This window comes from Pleurodeles waltl, chromosome 11, assembly GCF_031143425.1.
Source record: "Pleurodeles waltl isolate 20211129_DDA chromosome 11, aPleWal1.hap1.20221129, whole genome shotgun sequence".
Lineage (NCBI taxonomy): Eukaryota > Metazoa > Chordata > Amphibia > Caudata > Salamandridae > Pleurodeles > Pleurodeles waltl.
The window spans coordinates 806869325-806887394 of NC_090450.1; the positions used below are offsets into that span (position 1 = coordinate 806869325).

General features: G+C 41.0%; 1 protein-coding gene and 1 long non-coding RNA gene across 3 annotated transcripts in view; one reads left to right on the forward strand and one right to left on the reverse strand.

Moving 5' to 3' along the window:
- Positions 1-18070, forward strand: part of LOC138266145 (uncharacterized) — an 89194-nt gene that overhangs the window by 49374 nt on the left and 21750 nt on the right. The gene's annotated exons all lie outside the window — the stretch shown is intronic.
- LOC138266144 (uncharacterized) overlaps positions 1-18070 on the reverse strand; it is a 149185-nt gene that overhangs the window by 1105 nt on the left and 130010 nt on the right. The gene's annotated exons all lie outside the window — the stretch shown is intronic.

An 18070-nucleotide genomic window follows, 5' to 3' on the forward strand; every position in this document is an offset into this window, starting at 1 on the left:
AACTCCCTTTTTCTTTCTAACATGCAGAATATATAACAGTAAAACGTCGCAGACTGGCTTTGGTTCATTAACCCCCCCCACCACCCTCATTGGAAGTCATTGCTTCTAGGCAGCACTCAAAAAAGGGCTTTGTATTTTTTTTGCAAATGATGCAGTAGTAACTTGTTTTAGAAAGGGATCATGCAAACACAAACAGACGATGACCAACAGGAAAGATTCCTGGTCATGGCCATGCCTATATCCAGTGTGATACGTCAAAAGAGTCTACATAAAAGACTGATAGATGTATCATCTGGGGATATATGGTCTTAAGACACACACAGACACATCCACACAGGCTTGTGCACATACACATATGCAGAAAGAGATGTATAAAGACACTTGTATCTATTTATCACTGAGAAGAGAGTCTACATTTACTACCAGGGATAAAGGTTGATATCTCCTCTAGGCAGGAATGCATACACCTACTCTTTCAAGAAGGGACTATATCCATCTGAGTGAGATCTGTCTCTATGAAAAGAATCTAAATCTACCGTTAGGACAAAATATTATTGGACTCTGAGAGAAAAGTTTATATCCACCCCTGGAAAGACAGCCTAAGTTTAACCAAAGAAGAAAGGTTTACGTATAGTGTCGGAAGAAGAGGCAGGCATAGTTTTGACCAACCTATTGAGAGGGATCTATAGCCATGCGAGGAGAGTGAGTCTATATTATTTATTTATTTGAAACATTTTATCACGCACCCATCAGTCATCAAGTAGCCTCTGGGTACTGTACAATAAAAAAAAAAACTTGATGATTGATTAACACTTACATAGAAAATACAATAACACACAACAAAGCAAACACATTAATATCTTGATCATACTAAAAGATGCAACTATAATTAAATGAACTACCAAATGTCCTGACCTCCAAATTTTGCATTCTGGTCCACTTACACAAGCGTTTTTAAAAATGTCTTTAATAAATGACTGCTTTAATTGATTTGTCCTCTGGTGAACTGCACAGGAGCCACTTTCTACATTTTCTTCTTGAAGGGCATTTGTAGCCTATAAATATCTGTACTCGTAAATTAATGATTGCCCCTGAAGAGCATGCACATCTGTTATGTCAGTTTGGTGCTGTACAGCACTAGCTTTACAACAATGACGGGGGCAGAAGTACAGCTGAACAAAACAACAGGTAATCAGCAATCCACCTTCAAGAACAGGTATCTTTTAAACATTTTCAAAAGATAAGAGGTGAGATCTTGCTTCTAAAAGATGGAGTACCGGTATTCCACCTATAAGTACTTGAATAAGCCAGAGAAGGCCCACCTGCACTGTCTCTTCTGATTTTAAGTACTTGAAGTATAAGGTAACCCACCTGAAGTCTGCAGGCAGGAATGCATTTGAGGGCCGTTATTGTGACAAATGGTGATCTCTGGGCAGTGGAGGCAAACCCCCTCTGTTGAGTATGTAAGGTATCTTTTATTATGAACAGAGCAAGTATTCTTGCTTCCACATCCCTCAACAATATCAATGAGGCACGGCCCTAAGGAAATACATAGCACAAGGACCCTGTAATGGAAGAATTAACTAATACCACCAGCTATCGCTTAGCTTCCTCTGTGTTTAATAGTTGCACACCAGCTCACACAGTAACAAGGTCGCCAAATAAATGCAATTAGTCACTCATCCAAATAGGGGTAAGTCTGTGTGCTGCGAAGCCACAGAAATATGGTAACCATTATTACCTTCTTCTTGAAAGTATGGACCTCAAGCAGTATCATATACTTAAAATTCATGCCACTAGCCATTAACTTGAGAAAACTCAATGTGTTAAATGATATGATTTGTGGAAAGACAATTCTTAGAGATTCAGTGCACCAACCACACTCCCAGTTGCAGGGCCACAGTGCCCTGAGCAAAAGTGGCCTTCTTAAATATCTTCTTAGGCAAATACATATTGAAGAGGTGGAGGGGAAGAAATCTTTAGAACCCTTAATAATCCTTCTGAAAATCTTAAACCGTACCCCTGTGATCTGACTGGCGTTGTTCCATGACGGAAGAGACGTGCATGGGCTCATAAAGGCACTACCCATCAGCTGCTTCCTATTCACAGAGTGGGTAGAATGGGATAGTGGGTGAGGAATCTGTGCTTAGTAGGGTCTCTAACAGAAAGAACATTACTGAAGGTAAGTATCTTGTTCTTCTGATAGAAACTTCTAACTGCAGATTCTTTACCAGTTGAACAGATACAGAAGCAGTACCTTACAGGTTTTGATTCAAACCAAAAAGTCGTGTGGGACCAAATGGGCAAAGTGGCTGTCTCAACAGACCGGCTGTCCCACAGTAGTGCTTCATGAACATAGGGAGGGATGCCCACGTAGCCGCCTGGCAAATATCCAGGGCAGGGATTCCATGTGCAAATGCATTAGTAGCAGCCTTGGTGTTTGTACAATGAGCCTGCAAGCCTTCCACAGGCTTCTTTTTAGCCAGTGCATAGCATATCTTAATGCAGACAAAGATCCAGTGAGAGATGGCCCTCTTCTGCACTGCCTTGCCTTTTTTAGTTCTAGTGAATCCAATAAAGAGCTGATTGTCCACTCAGTGTTTCCTGGTAGCATCGATGTAAATGCTGGGAGCCGTTTTTAGCTCCAGCCTATGTAATGTCACCTCCTTCTTAGAGAGGTGAGGCAGAGCAAAGAATGTTGAGAATGTGTGGTTTGCCCCACATGAAAATGAGTCACCGGCTTTGATAAAGAGAGGGAACTCATCCTATGAACGAGCCTGTCTGGGTAGAAATTGGTATATGTAGGGTTAAAAGAGATGACTTGTAGCACGCTCAGTAAGCAGCTTGAGGGGACAGCTGTGCATAGGTTCGATGGGAGAACACATGAGAGAAGGCAGAACTAAATATCTCACTGGGGCATAACACAACTGGTGACTTTATCAATATAAGCTTGTCTGGCAACTGTAAAAAGACCAAAATAGCCAGCAAGTACCCTTCAACCATGCCAAAAGCAAAGAAGCAAAGCCTTGCTGGGCGAGGGACAACACAAACAGCAAAATCTTGAACAGCTTGCTGTGAAGTGGGTCACATTGTTTGGTAGAGCACCACCAGGCCACAAGCTTGTCCCAAAGGCAGGCATTTACTTACATCATGAAAGGATGCCTGGCTGCCAGATAACATCCACAACCTCATGACGGAGAACACAAGAGCTCAACTCCTGCCACTCCACCTCCAAGGATGGAGGTGGAGGGTGTGAGGATTTGGGTGCAGGACCCTGACCTACTGCTGCAGCAGGAGATCCTCCCAAAGGGGCAGCCAGATTAGAGGATCAAGGCACATGCAGAATGCATATCATAATTTGAGCCACTTTGACAATGACAGAAGTACTGACATTGTGTATTCTTGGCTTTGGCGAACAGATCGAGCAAAGGGTCTCCCAATTCATGGAAGAGACCAAGTGCCACCTCAGGGTGTAACATCAATGAGTCAGCAACTTAGCCACATCACGCCGATCCTGAATGGTCTGCGGAAAGAAGGCACAGGCCTCCTCTGGGACGATTGGCGAGCTTGGGTAAGCAAGTCCCATAAGGCGTGTATATAACACCCTAAATGCCACTGCTATTCACATACCACAGTGCAATAATCATAGAAGAGAAATCTTGTTTCCTTCCCAAAGGTCTTAAGACATTTGGATTCACAGGCAGGAGTAGTGGCAAATGTATTTGGGTTCACCTTACTGGCTGAAGCCTGCAAAACTAAGCTCTCAGGTGAGGGAAGCTGGGTCAGAAAGACAGGATTCCCAGGTGCAGGGCGATGTCGGGAAATCTGGCAGTTGAGTGGGGACCCTGAGCAGGGTTTGGCTCATGTTTCAAAGGGAGTATCATGAATGCCTCATTAAATGGAAGTAAGGCCTCAGAACTAGTCAGACCCAGTTGAAGCATCTCAGTCAATACACTGGTTTTTAGCTTTTGAATGGGGAGCTCTAGATTCAAGACTTCAGTAGCACATTTCAATGGCAAAAGATGCACTCTACTCAGTGGCGAGGCCCAGAGGTGAAACAAGTCAGTGTCTGGAGAACTGCCCAGTCTACCGTCATCTTCAAGATCCTTGTGCCAACTTTCCTCATGGTAGGCCTGAGCAAATTCATCTCCAGTATCACACATGGCATATTATCAAAATCTGTCCTAAAAAAAAAATCATGCATAAGCACGGTCTCTTGAGGCAATGTCACAGTGTCAGTATCAGGGGACTGTTTAATTTTAGAGGAGTATGTCATGTTGGATGCTGTCTTGGTGAAGGTTGCTTCGCACTATCTCTGAGTCAGACAGCATTATGAGCTAGCCGTCATCATCAGACGGTGACATTGGTGGATCACGCTATGGGGTGTTATGTGGCCTCAGGTGGGTGTTCAGTACCGAAGCTGGTATTGACCCATTAACATATCAAAACTGCGCTGAGGGAGGTCCCATCATGAAGGCCTCATTAAATGGAAGTAAGGCCTCAGAACTAGTCTGACCCAGTTGAAGCATCTCAGTCAATACACTGGTTTTTAGCTTAGATTAAAGACTTCAGCAAAACAAGTCAGTTTCTGGAGAAGTTCCCAGTCACTGGCTTCCTAGAGATCCTCCTGCCAACTATCCTCATGGTAGGCCTGAGCAAATTCATCTGCAGTATCACACATGCCACATTGGCTCAGTGGGGCTGTTAGGTGCATTAGATGGAGCTGGTGCTGTCCCAAAAATGCATCGCATAGCATTCTGAAACTCCTAAATTTATTTAGGAGTTGCCTTGGGACTGAGAAATTTGTCTGGCCCAGGTTAGAATTATGAACCAGCTCCACAGAACGATTTCAGGAGAAAGTTCAGGAGCCACAATGATGCCCACATACCCTCTAAGGAGATTGAGAGTGGTGGGACGGGGCCAGGTCCTGCCTGGACTTCTTTCACTTTTTCTTGGTCTTGCCCAAAGACTTGGACCTCAACAACAGCATGTTGTGGAAGCGGGACCGGACTCTTTCCCAAAACTCTGACTGATTGGGTAGAAGGGGGTCTTCCAATGAATTACAATCAAGACCTTCCACTCCTTAAAAAGGCATTCAATGGTCAGAGGTCAAGCACAGGCCTTAGGCATGTCCTTCTTTCCTTGTCCCTCTCTGAGTACAAAACCTGCTTGATGGTGCCTTTCGCCAGCGGGAGATTGACTTCTTGAACTCTAACAGTAACGTGGACTGTTGAAAATCTTTCTGGTGTTGGAGGAATAAAAGGTGAGGACTAAATAAAAAGGCAGGACATAGGCCCTTTGAACAATGTGGAAGACCCATCAGTCTGACATGATGTATCTTCAAATATGCAAATCCAGCCAGAGAGCAAATATCATATTCTGTGCCCTACCAGCTGTTCACAAGTCTGGGAGGGCAAATCAAAGCAGCTTGAGGGCAGCTCCAGAAGAGCAAGAAGAGTTTGAGGAAAGCAGTCCCTGATGTTATATAAGGCCTTGGCCACCACCACGTTCTCTGCCCTAAAAGGACTGCGTTTGCACTCCAACAGTGACTGCCACTCAAGAGGATTCGAGACCACACAATACCTATCAATCAATCTTTATCTTTATTCGGTCAAAGACCATGAAAGCACAATAAAACAATAAAATACATATACATTTTACACATAAAAGACTTATTACACGAATCGAGATACAGTGCTGCAGATCAAAGCTTTCCGCAGTAATCTCAACTGACTCATACCTCTTTCTGATTATAATAGCTCCCTTGATATAACTGAGTACAGTAGAACACAATTCCAAGGAAGCCAAATTTTGCAGATACCTGAAACCTTCCTTATATGATTTAAAATCCTTATTTAAAAGGCCCAGAGTTAAAACCTGAATTCGCAAAGAGCTATATAAACTACAGAAAAGTATAAAATGAACAGTTGTTTGAGGCGAGGCGACGTCACATGGGAAATATGGCAGAGATGTAAACCAAGTACCATTCGATGAGACGGCAACTAGGAAATAAATGTTGTTTAATTGCAGTCTTGTCAGATAAAAGTTTGATTCTAAGTTGTCAATCCAATATAAATAGGGTTCTATACCTGAGGTGGTAAGTAAGGGAACATAATTCAGAACAGATTTCATATCCAGTGTTTTTTCTATTCTTTTCTCCTCTCTATGTGATAGAAAATTATTTTTTACTAGCCCTTTGGTTTGTGGACCAATGATAGCTGGATTATCAAAAAAAGAGGCCATTCCCATGGCATACAAAGTTCTTTTAACGTACGCCACCCAAGGAATGCTACCCGCTTTGTCCAACTTTAGGCAGTCATTTAAAAGTTTCCTTGAGAGAACTGCCTCTAAAGTGCACCAAATTTTGACCCATAATAAAAGTGGGCCATGGCTATTTGATCGTCTACGAAACCCAGGCCTAACTCCAAGTGTGTAACAAAACTAGCAGTACCCAGGGGGACAGCTAAAAGGTATTTCAAAAACTTATTTTTCCACTGTCTGTAATTTCCCTGGGTCCACATACCACCATACTCCAGCACCATATGTTCTCACTGAATGTATGTTTGACAGACGTATGGCCTAACCATCTGGCAAACCGTGAAATTGCATCACAGGCTGCTTTTATCTTCTGTACTCGTTGGGAAACCAGTCTGACCCATGAGCCACTGGCTTCAAATAGGAGATCTCGTTAATTAAAGAAACCTTCTTTAGTGACACGGGCATTATCCATGTGGAACTGCAATGATCTAGTGTTCTTTGGTCCACACATCATAACAAAAGATTTTTTCTGGTTTACCTTTAAGCTTTAAGCCAAGTTCAGACACAAAAAAGTTGAAACCATTTAAACGTCTCTGCAGGCCATTTGCAGTTAAAGCTTTAAGAACCTCGTCGTACTTGTAAAGAAGCACAGGGACAGCATAATTACCAGCATGTGGAACGTCTGGAGTACATGTGCCTACATAACTTGCCAATGCATTTATATAAAACAAGAACAAAAAGGGGCCAATATACACCCCTGCTTTAAGCCTTTTGTAATCTTAATAGGCTTATTGCAATACCCATATTGGGTAAAACATACCCTAGTGGTAGTATTTTGGTGGAGAAGCCTTACTAAATAGATAAGAGAGGGCTCAACACCCACCCAAGCCATGAGTTCCCATAGCTTCCTCCTGTCAACCATGTTGAAGGCATAGGAGAGGTCCATGAAAGCCATATGAACAGCACGCCCCCTGGCTTCGACATACTTTCATAAGACTAGATGTAAGATAAGGGCTTGTTCCACCATCCCAAGGCCAGACCTAAAACTATATAGGGCTTGCGAAAAAAACAGAACTTTCCTCAGCCCAATCCTCTAGCTCGTCTAGAATAACCCAACCCAAGATTTTTGAAGATTAATCTAATGACGAAATCGGGCAATAGCAGGTGGGCAAGTTCCTATCTCCCTTTTTAAAAACAGAGACTATTATGGACCCACACCAGGAATTAATTAGTTCTGTCCTGATTGCAGATTTAAGAACATTATAAATCAAAGAGGCCAAAATTCAACGTTTTGCTTAAATAAATCAATAGGCACCCAATCTGGGACAGGGGCCTTCCCAATAGCCGAGCATACTAATGCTTTTGATACTGATGCCAGATCTATACAGTCGATTAGCCACTATTCATTAAAGGATAATTTCTCCATGTGACCCTCATTGTCATGGTTCCTAGCTACAGTAAGTGGATTAAAAAGTTGCAAGAAGTGATCGACCCAATCCTGCTCAGGAATATGAAAATCAACGCCTGCATCCATTCTATCTGTGAAAAAAGGACGATTAACAATCTCCCAAAATAACTTTTTATCTCTAGATTGGCAGCATAATCCAGATCTTCCCATGCTTTTGTCCTCAGCTTTTGCTTCCTACGTTCAGTGGCATCTTTATTCTTCTTCCGAGCCTATCTGACTGCTTCCATATCACGTGGATTCTTTTTAGTGGCTGTTTTTAGAGCTTTCAGGGCAGCAGTACACTCCCCACTAAACCATGTATATGGGTGACCTTGCTTCAAAGATTTTCCCTTGATTAACATTTTGGATACTGCATCACAGATGACAGAAAAACTCTCCCTGATAGCCTGTGGCTCAGTGATAAATGACAAACAACACTATTTCATTTTTCACCAAATTAAAAAGGTCCACCAGAAACATATTACTATCTACATTTGCCCTTTTTACATGGGCCACTTTATTGGCACTATAATGCACCAGAGGTCCTGGCAAATCGAGTGGCTGGCAGGACAAACCAATAGAGAAATTCAAAATAATCGGATTATGGTCACTAAAAGGAGGTGGGTAGAAAGCTTATCTGTCCAACATCCGTATTAGGTCAGAAGAGGACATCAGTACAAAATCAATAATGCTGCCCCTTTCTCTACCCACAAAGGTTGGGTAACGACCGTGGCCCTTACCACCATGATCAAAATCTGACGAAAAATGCAAGTCATAGGAAAGAATAATCTTCTTAAGGGCTTCGCCATAAATTGAATGCACAAAGTGGCTAAGGTCGGCCCCAAATGTATTAGAAAACCCACAAACCTGTAATCCACTATGAGTAAATTTCCTGATGTTAAAATCTTCAGCCCAAATTACTGACCAATAACAATTCTTATAATTCATAAATTCTGTCAAAAACTCTCCGAATTCAGAAACAATACCCGCTGGTTGTGTTCCGAAAAATTTAAAATACAAATTTATCAAAAGGATATTAATATTTTTTGGAAAAATAAGACTTAACACTTTAAAGTAGAGACCAGATTTTAGGATTTTAGTCTCCAAGACAGCAATGGAGCACAAGACAAAAATAGCCAAGCCCTCCTTCCCCCTGCCAGCCTTGATGGAGTTGCAGGGACGCAATATGATTTAAAACCATCGATATGCAGAGGTTCAAGCTCCCAAGTCTCCTGACAACAAATTACACTAAATTTGTCTAAGAGACAAACAAATCTCATGTCAGAATTTTCGAATTATCCCAGCAATATTCCAAGACAGGAGGCGCAACCCCTGACAATTTATCTTGCGTCATCCAACGAAGGGGCTAATGTAGGAGTGCTCACAGACTGTATGATCACTGGCTCAGCCTGACAAAAAACCTCAGCTGATTTACTTGCTTCCGGAAGTCAATCATTTTCCAATAAGTCAGTCAGTGTCAAAAAGGTTTGAAGTGTTTAGCGGGGCCATGGAATAGGGCCTATTAAAAGATGCCAAATTAGATGGCCTCTGTATCCCAAACCTCTGCCTTAAGTAAGGGGGATAAAAGGAACTTAGAGAGCAGGCACGAATAGTAGAAGAATTACAATACATGGGATTCATATGTGACAGTAAGAAACTAGCACATATTGGGTCCTTAAAATTTAGCACAATACAATCCCCATTTACAGCTTTTTGATGCCCACCCAGTTCACCCTCCTTGCCATATATATTTTAGAAACAATTTCTGGGTGGCTGTCTGCATGTTTTGTTAACCTGTGGACACTTGTTATTAATAAGACTCTGGCAGTCCTCAACAACACCTTTCTTCAAAGGGGTAACTCCCACCAAAACTAAGATATATGGGTCACACTCCGGTGGGGGTAAATGCAAATTTGGTGAATTGCTTTTGCAACAGATACCAGCAGATGTAAGCGCTGAGGATGGCCGGACTCATGCACACCGCCCGTGGTCCCACAGCTGTTTTCTTTTGTGCCAGATACATTTCCTACACTCCCTCCAAACCACGCACCGGGAGCGTCTTTTAAGTTACTGTTTTCTGAAGTCCCAAACTGCGCTGAGTTAGAACCATCATGGTGTGTAGTACTACAATATACAGGATTCCTATGAAGTGCTATGTCCAGGGCATCAACTTTCTCCACTAGCGTCTTAAAATGCCCTATCATTTCATCCTTAAAAACGGATACAAATTTTTCCAACTAAGCTAATAATTGACTCACTAAATAAATATATAAAACATCTTTGGCATCGTCCCACGATGATTCACCAAAGGGTTGGACATTTGATGAACCGGATATAGTATTATCTCCACTGGCCCCGTTCGGTGGGCCATTTCCTGTTTTACCATTACAAATCGTGTAATGGGCAATATTTTGAGTGGTCCTGGGTCTCCCCCCGCCCTCTCCTTTTCTCTCGGTTGGTGGCACACCTTTTGTGGACTCAAAACATAATGAGATTTCCTATGTTTATTATGTTTAGCACTTTTTCATATTTTGGTAACTTCCTTGATTAATAAATTAGCTTTGCCGGGGCCTGCACTAATAGCACCTTCTTGAATACCCTGACTTAAATCTAATGGAGCGGACTCTGAGATAATTTTTTTAAACAGCCTTAATATGATCCTCCACCATGTGAAGTTCTGTGGAAATAGCTCCTATAGCTGATGAAAGATAATTAGTAATCAAAGGAGTAGTACGTAGATCCTTTTACCCTCCCTTTGGAGCCTGGTAGCTTTTCTTCCCCATGGTAGAAGTGTTAATCCCCCTGGTCAATAACTTCACAACAATTTAGACAGAAATAAAAATACAACTGGGGCTGGAAGAGAAGGACAGCAAACTGTTGTCACCAAGTTGGGCTCACCTGAGCTCCTATGTCCATAAGTCTGAAGGAAGCCCAAAAACCAAGAGAGCAGGCCCAGCCCAGACTCGTTCAGCCACAGACGGGCACAGACAGGCCCGCTCTTGGCCCCAGTCTTCTTTATAGCACTCAGAGCGGCTGGTGGAGAACAGGTGGTTATAAACCCACAGGACCGCCTCCTGGGGCACACAATATAACGTAAGATCACAACTCAAAAAGAGACTTCTCCCTAGGATGTGCTCATAACACAGAGCCAACCCACTGTGAAAGTTTATGAGACATGCACAAGAGAAAATAAAATCAAAGAGACACTGCTACCTAGAACAACCTGGGCCCTATTAACAAACCACATTTTGTGGCACGTTTAGGAGTAGTACAGCAGCACTACTAAGGTACTACAAAATGCCACTCACAAACATATGTGCAAAGATCTCTACCTCTCCTATTGTTTCTATGAGGAGATCTCTGCCACATGTGGGAGATCTCTATATACATAAGTCTACGTTGCAGTATGGAGGGAGGATGGGCTGGAAAATGAGGAACACTTGCATTCAAACAGGAGGAGTTTAGGTAAGGATTAAGGGTTTAGGGAGAGTCATGCAAAAACAAAACACCCACCCATGCAAGAGGAAACCCACCGCTAATTACAAACTGAACTTCTAAAGTTACTGCAGTCAAAAAAAATCCTTAAATAGTTGTAAATGTACTCAAGCCCAACTTTGACATAAGTCCGGCAGCAAACATGGCCAATCGCGGCATTGCAACACTCTCCCAGAGTGAATAATAGATGCAGGACTTATAATAACCCATAGAAAAAAAGGTTATAATAAATCCAATTATTTCAAGTTTTAAAATAAATATATAAATTCTGTTTAATTAGTAAGACATATATAGTAAATAAATAGTATTTTATTAAAAGATGTGATAATAAAGTTATTTTAATATTAAAGTGATAAACATTAAAACATACTAAATAATTATTATTTAAAATTAATTTCAGACATAACTTTAAATAAAACAGAATACATATTAAATAAAAAAGTCCAATGAAGATTTTTTTTAAAAACATTTGTTCTTTAGGGATATTATTTTTAAATAAAATAAAAATATTTTAAATAATTTTTAATACACATCTAAGTTAATGTACTGTAAGAGAGCGAACAGGGTTTTTACTAACTAAAGAGAACAAGTAAATAGATATAACTATTTAACCAAGTTTTACGAAAAATATCTTCAGTATTATTTTTGTAAAGTTTAATAAACTTTAACACATTTCCCAATGTCTTAATGTAAGGATATCTCTACCCACTAGGGGACCTCTGATTATGTGTAAATATCTATGAGGAGTAACTTTATGCTTACAAATCCTGTTCTAATGTAAGTCTGCACCTAGGAGTTCTTTACACTCCGAAATGGTCATGATAAAGAGCAAAAACATGTAAGTTACTCCTAGGTGCAAGAGTTATTTTACAGCTGAGTAAATCTACACAAGTAAACTTACCTTTGTGAACAGAACCCAGTAAGAGACCTTACAAAGCACAGTGAGAATACATTCCAGGGCGTAGATTCTGATATCTGTCTCATTACATGGAGATTACCGGTTAGTTGTTCTTGCAATAAAGTGCCACTCAAGTGTCAGAAAGGAGGAGTGGAAAGTTCTCACATAAGCATACTGAATACATGAAAGGAATACATATAAGGACCTTAAAAACTTGGCAACTTTTTTATGATGTTTAGAGCACAGCTAAACATAGAATAAAAATAACCTTTTAAAATTCAATACAGTTAGCAGTCATTAAAATTCAACGTGAAGTGCAAAGTCCTGAACACTAAGAAAAAATCTTTCCACAGCTCTGGAACCCAAGCAATATGACCAGTCTTTTTTTGTTCTGCTTCGTTTATCTTGTAAGTCTCAACTGGATGCCAGAAAAAATAATAATCTAAAGACAGAGTCCAGGCAGCAATTCATTGTGGGTTTTGTGTCAACACACTGGGCATGACTATGGTCGTCACCAGCAATTTTATCATTTTAACATTATCACTTAGGATGCAATTCTAAATTTAAATACTAGATGGCGGAATTATGCAGAACATATGAATGAAGCACTTACACACCCGTAGTCATAGTTCTGCTTTGTAGGAGCCTTCATTGAAGGCATAAAAGTTAGAATTTTCCCAGATGCATATGCAGATCCCAGAAACACCTTTTTGTGCAGTTTTCTTGCATCGAAACAGCACTACATGTCTCTGTCCATGAAAATAAACAAATAAATACGTAATGGAGCCTAACAGAGGCATTCGTGTTTTCCTAAATGTGCACATAAAGTTGTCATATTGGTTAGATAGAACTGCATTGCATCATCTAAAATGCATACATTCCGATTATAATTGTGTACAAAAGGCTAAAAAATGCAGACAGATAGGTTTACTTTGCAGGCAGAGAAAAACATTAACCTGTCTCTTTAAGAATCTGTGTGGCACCTCTTCACACAATGAACAGTACTGGCAGTTAACTCTCAGAGCCAGTTCTGCTTTTTCACAAAAATAATCTAAAATGATGCAGAATACAGTACTGCCCAAAGTTGTAAACAGCTAGGGAGGTAGCTGGGTTGTTTACGACTTCAATGAAGATTCCTAAAATGCAAAACCAGGGCTAAAGGTACGTAACCTTTTCTTCTCCATGTAGGATTGTCATTGATAGTCATAAACACCTAAATAGTGTAGCAAGCTAACCAATACAATATTATTTGGCTTTTGGCCAGTATAAATAATTAAAAATGTGCTGGTAACAGAAGACTAGATTGCTGAATCATTGGAAAAGATTCCTGAGTGTTTCCTGCCCTACTTTGGCTTCTCCCTGAGTATCTGACTCTAGACAACAGTGGTTTGTTATGTTAACAGTTTTATAAAGCATGCCTGCTACTCCACAGGGTATCCTGGCCCTCAGAATGCTAGCAGAGCAGAGAGAGTAACACTGAGCGTGTAAACAAGTAGATCTGAGTTACAGTGGGATACTTGGATAATATAAGGGAGTCTTAAGCGATATAATACAGCCAACTAATTTTTTAAATGGCAGATTTGTAAGGCCTTTCTGAATTTGAGAAGTGTGGGTGTGCGTTGTAAAGTCACTGGGAGCTGTCTCCAAAGCTTTGATGCAGTCACTGCAAAGGATGTGCCCCCTACACAAACACGTTTGTAGGGAGGAAACACTAGCAAAATATCTGCAGCTGATCGTAAACTGCAAACCCGAATGCATTTATGGAACTTTTCCCCAAAATAATCAGCACCACTGAGGTGGATATGCTTATTAGCTAGCAACACAAAATGTTGATGGACCGAGGGCTGAAACTTTTCAAACACTCTGGAAGCAGATTCATATGTCCATACCATCTGACTTCAGGAGTGATGCAGCCAAATTCAAGAATCGAAGGCTCGAGTGTTGGACTTGGCCTGAAGTCTGGTAAGGAGATCTGGTCTGCAGAGCAATTTCCTCTGTTGAGTTAGTGATAATTCCAGCATGTCCGGATACCACAAATCTTTTGACCAATCTGGTGCTATCAATTTCATCCTTATCCTTGATCTGGGTAACTTGATAATTTGTGATGGTATTGCGATTGCAATAAAGCTTTGCTGAAAGATGATTACTATTTCATCAAGAGGACACTGCCTAATCAGTTCCATACTGGAGGATTTGACACAAAGTCTTAGCGTTTTTTGTTTTTTGCTGTAGTAAAGAGGTCTAAGGATGTTGTCGCCCATTCCCTCGGATTCCCTGTTCCCCACTCCACTACTACCACTCTGCTGTTCAGAAACCATTTGTAGTTTCCCTCATGATGGTTGCTGAGGAAGTCTGCTTTCTGATTTAGAGTCCCTGGAATGCGTATGGCAGTCTGTGTGATCCCTATGCTTACACCCCTTGTCACATTATTTGTGATCACAGGTACTGCTGACAGGGAGCTATGACTCCTCGCCTGCCAAAATCTCATTATGCCACACTGGCTTGCTCCACATCTCTGAAAAGCATTCAATTCAAAGCCTTAGGAGGAATGAACCATAGGGCCTTGCATGCCCAGATCTCTTACACCTTTACAAGAAATTCCATATGTGACTATATATATAAAATATGTTCATGTAATTTCCTTAATTTATTGAATGGCTGAAGACAGTCCCCCTTCTATATTTTAAATAACATTTCCCGACTTTTATTTTATTGAGATTGTCGTAACAACTATTTCCTAGTAACCAGTAGTCCCCTTGCAAATGTTTTTGTCCCAAATTCTTTTTTCTCCTCAACCAAAGTTTGTGGGCCGACTTAGTCACGTTACCTCTTGTCTGATGTTAAGTATGTTGAAGAATTTGGTGGAATAGGCAGTGGACTTGCCTTGAAGAGTATTTTATATCACTTTGATGTAATATTTAGGACCCATCTGTTTGTGGTAATTAACTTCCAATATGGTACCAAGGGCAGTAGTTTTTGGTGCTACCCTTGGATGGAGCATCTCAAGTGTTACAGATATGTTGTCTGAGAAGCCTCTAATGGAATTATAAGTTTAGTCTCCCCTTGCAAGTACATCCTGAAACGTCAGAATGTGATCTACCTGTAATGACTTGGTAGGAGACTGAGGAAGTGACTGGTGTGCATGATTTCTGAGACATATCCAAGTGAGAATAAAAATATCCAGATCTGCTATACATTCTTCTTAGACTAACATCGGGAGTACTGTGAGGAGAGTTGGATTTTCTCCTTATAGACTCCTGTGGAGAAATAGACTTCCATTTTCTAACTGGAGACCTTGAAGTTGTTTCCAATGCTTTCCCTGGAGGGGAACAAACAAGGTGCTTTAGAGGAGCCTGAACGGATGTTCAAATGGGATCATTAGCTTTATTGGGGATTTGGTAATGGGGAAGTGGCCATAATCATATGTCCAAAAGAGATAAAGTCACCTCTGAATAGAAAATGGTGATAGGGCCAAAGTGTAGGGGACACAGTTGGAAAAAAAGACTTCTGATTCTTTGATGCTGATGGGGAAACAGCTAATGTCGATCTTGCCTTTTCTGACAATATGGGTGTGTGTGTCATATTCAAATCTGGCGCTTTCGTCTTTTGAGAGTGAATGTGGTGATGTCGAAGATGGCCTTAGCACAGTTGAAGGCTATCTCATCATCAATGGACTGACAGTCCCTGATGAGAATGGTCGATGCTTTAAAGTCAATGGAGATGATTGTTTCTTTGTCACTGACCTCAAATATCTTGACATCGATAACTGTGTATGTTGTTGATGTGTAGCCAGACAGCTGTCACTCGACGGTGAATAAGTCTTGATAGGGACATCGATGTCTTTGACATTTTTCTTCTGTGGCTACGGGAATGGTGGTGGCGTCCTCTGACACTTGATTTCCTCTCCTTGGATCTCCCTCAACAGGAATTCTGGTCAGGAGGAGGCATACCTGTTGAGGCAAGAGGCTGATCTTTCTAGCCTTTTCTTCTTCCGCTCTCATACCTTCAAGCATGTCTCTGTCCTCTAAAAAGATCTATGATTTTTTTTATGAATGGCACATTCCTTGACAGAGTGTGAGGCAGGAGGTGTAGTGAAATATATGCTAGGGCCTGCTTAGAGCCTCCATTTATAATTGCTCATTCTTTATTTTGCATTTCTTTCTATACCCTTTTTCTGAGATGTGGAATTCCTATAGCCCAACTACCAGGACATATTGTTTAAGGTCTAGGGCAAGACGTTTTCAAGTTTATTTTGTCCTTGGGGCTAGTAGTCCCAGCCCCCTGCAGCACAGAACCTTTCGCTACCAGTTCACCACATTATGGACCAATGAAGGGCACTGTCTGCAGCTGAGGTAATATTTGTGTCCATAAGTTAATGCTGTTCAAAATTGTATTTATGGTTCATTAATGCAAAGCCTTTAATATTATGGTCAGACCTCTAAGGAAATGTAAGCTCAGACTGTACTGCTGATGGTGGTCCCAGTATAAAAGTGTGTACACATGTTTACAGTGTTTAACAATATCAGTATTATGCTCCATATAATGCTCCCAGAATGCTCTCTGATTAGATGCAAATATCCGCAGAACCCTGAAAGCAAGGTTGATGAGTCTGTGCTTTCTAATTAAATGTTCACAAAAATACAACTAGGAAAAAATGTTTTTCTAAACTACTGTGAAGCTAGAGGTACCATTTCTTTGAAGCATTATCTACTAAGATTTGCTCCCAAAAATATTTGTAATGGAAAATCCTTGCGCCCTGTTTCAACAAGATTGTGGGAAACATGAAAATAAACAATCATTGCCAAAAAAATAGGTATGACATTGGTGGTCTGCCTTTTGGTTTTGTCAATGTGCATTTTGTTTTAACATGGTTTTTGTAAAACTTTATTCTTGTGGGAGCAGCCAGACCCTCATCATTATAACAAACATTGGCAAAAAGAAATATTATGTTTTGGTCTCAAAAAGAAGACATTGCCACAGTAGCCTCTGGCACTGAACAAAACAACTTTGTTTACCGATATGCTCCTAGTGAAAGAGCAGACTGCTGTCACTCACAGTGAAGCTAGTCTATAGATAGGAAGAGAGAGAGAGAGAGAAATGACAGAATTTTAATAAAAACAAAAGGTCTTGGCTAACTCAATACCTAATTATGGGCCCAATCCTTAAGTAAAGTCACAAAAGTGCATCCATGATATATTGTATTAGTGCAGATTTACAGCCCTTATGAATACACAATAATTTACAGAAGTAGGCCAAGAAATCATACTTCTAGGAAATATTTGTGAACTGCGTTTTAGCATGAGCAAAAACCAAAAAATAGCCAACCCGCTAACCATATCACCATGGCGTTGCAACCAAATAGCTTTGAACCATTTAGCAAAAAGTCCTTCTACTGTGCTGATGGAAGCACTTTCAGTGGCAATCACCCGCTTCATGAGCAGCAATGTCTAGATTTGGTGAGTGGCTGAGGTGGCAGAAGTAATGGCTCTTATGTCCCAGTGGATTGGTGGACCACCTGACAAATCTTAAATAGCCCATTTAGACACCACTCCACAATCATTTAGTTGCTGCCTTGGATATCTTGTAACATTTCTTGTGTTTCCATGCGCACTTTAAACCTCTCCAACCCGAGCTGTCTTAGACAGCTGGGTGAAGAGCAAGCACAGGCCTCTGCAGTGCCTTTGGGAGCGCTGAGGCAGTCTGCTCCATCCAAACCTGGTGCTTCACTAATGCTGGTTAACAGCATGAGAGCAGCATCTGGACTGGTTAGGGGAGTTGGCTGGGGCCTGCGCTGGACAACGAGAAGAACCCCAGGATCGAAGGATGTGCAGCAAGGTAAGTAAATGTTTAATTTGACTAAATTTAATGAAAACTGAATCATCAACATGCTTTACATAAAATTTTTAAAGTTAAACATTTTGGTTCGATCTGATCCTGCTGCTCCCTACTTGGTCAGGACCACTGCAGTGATC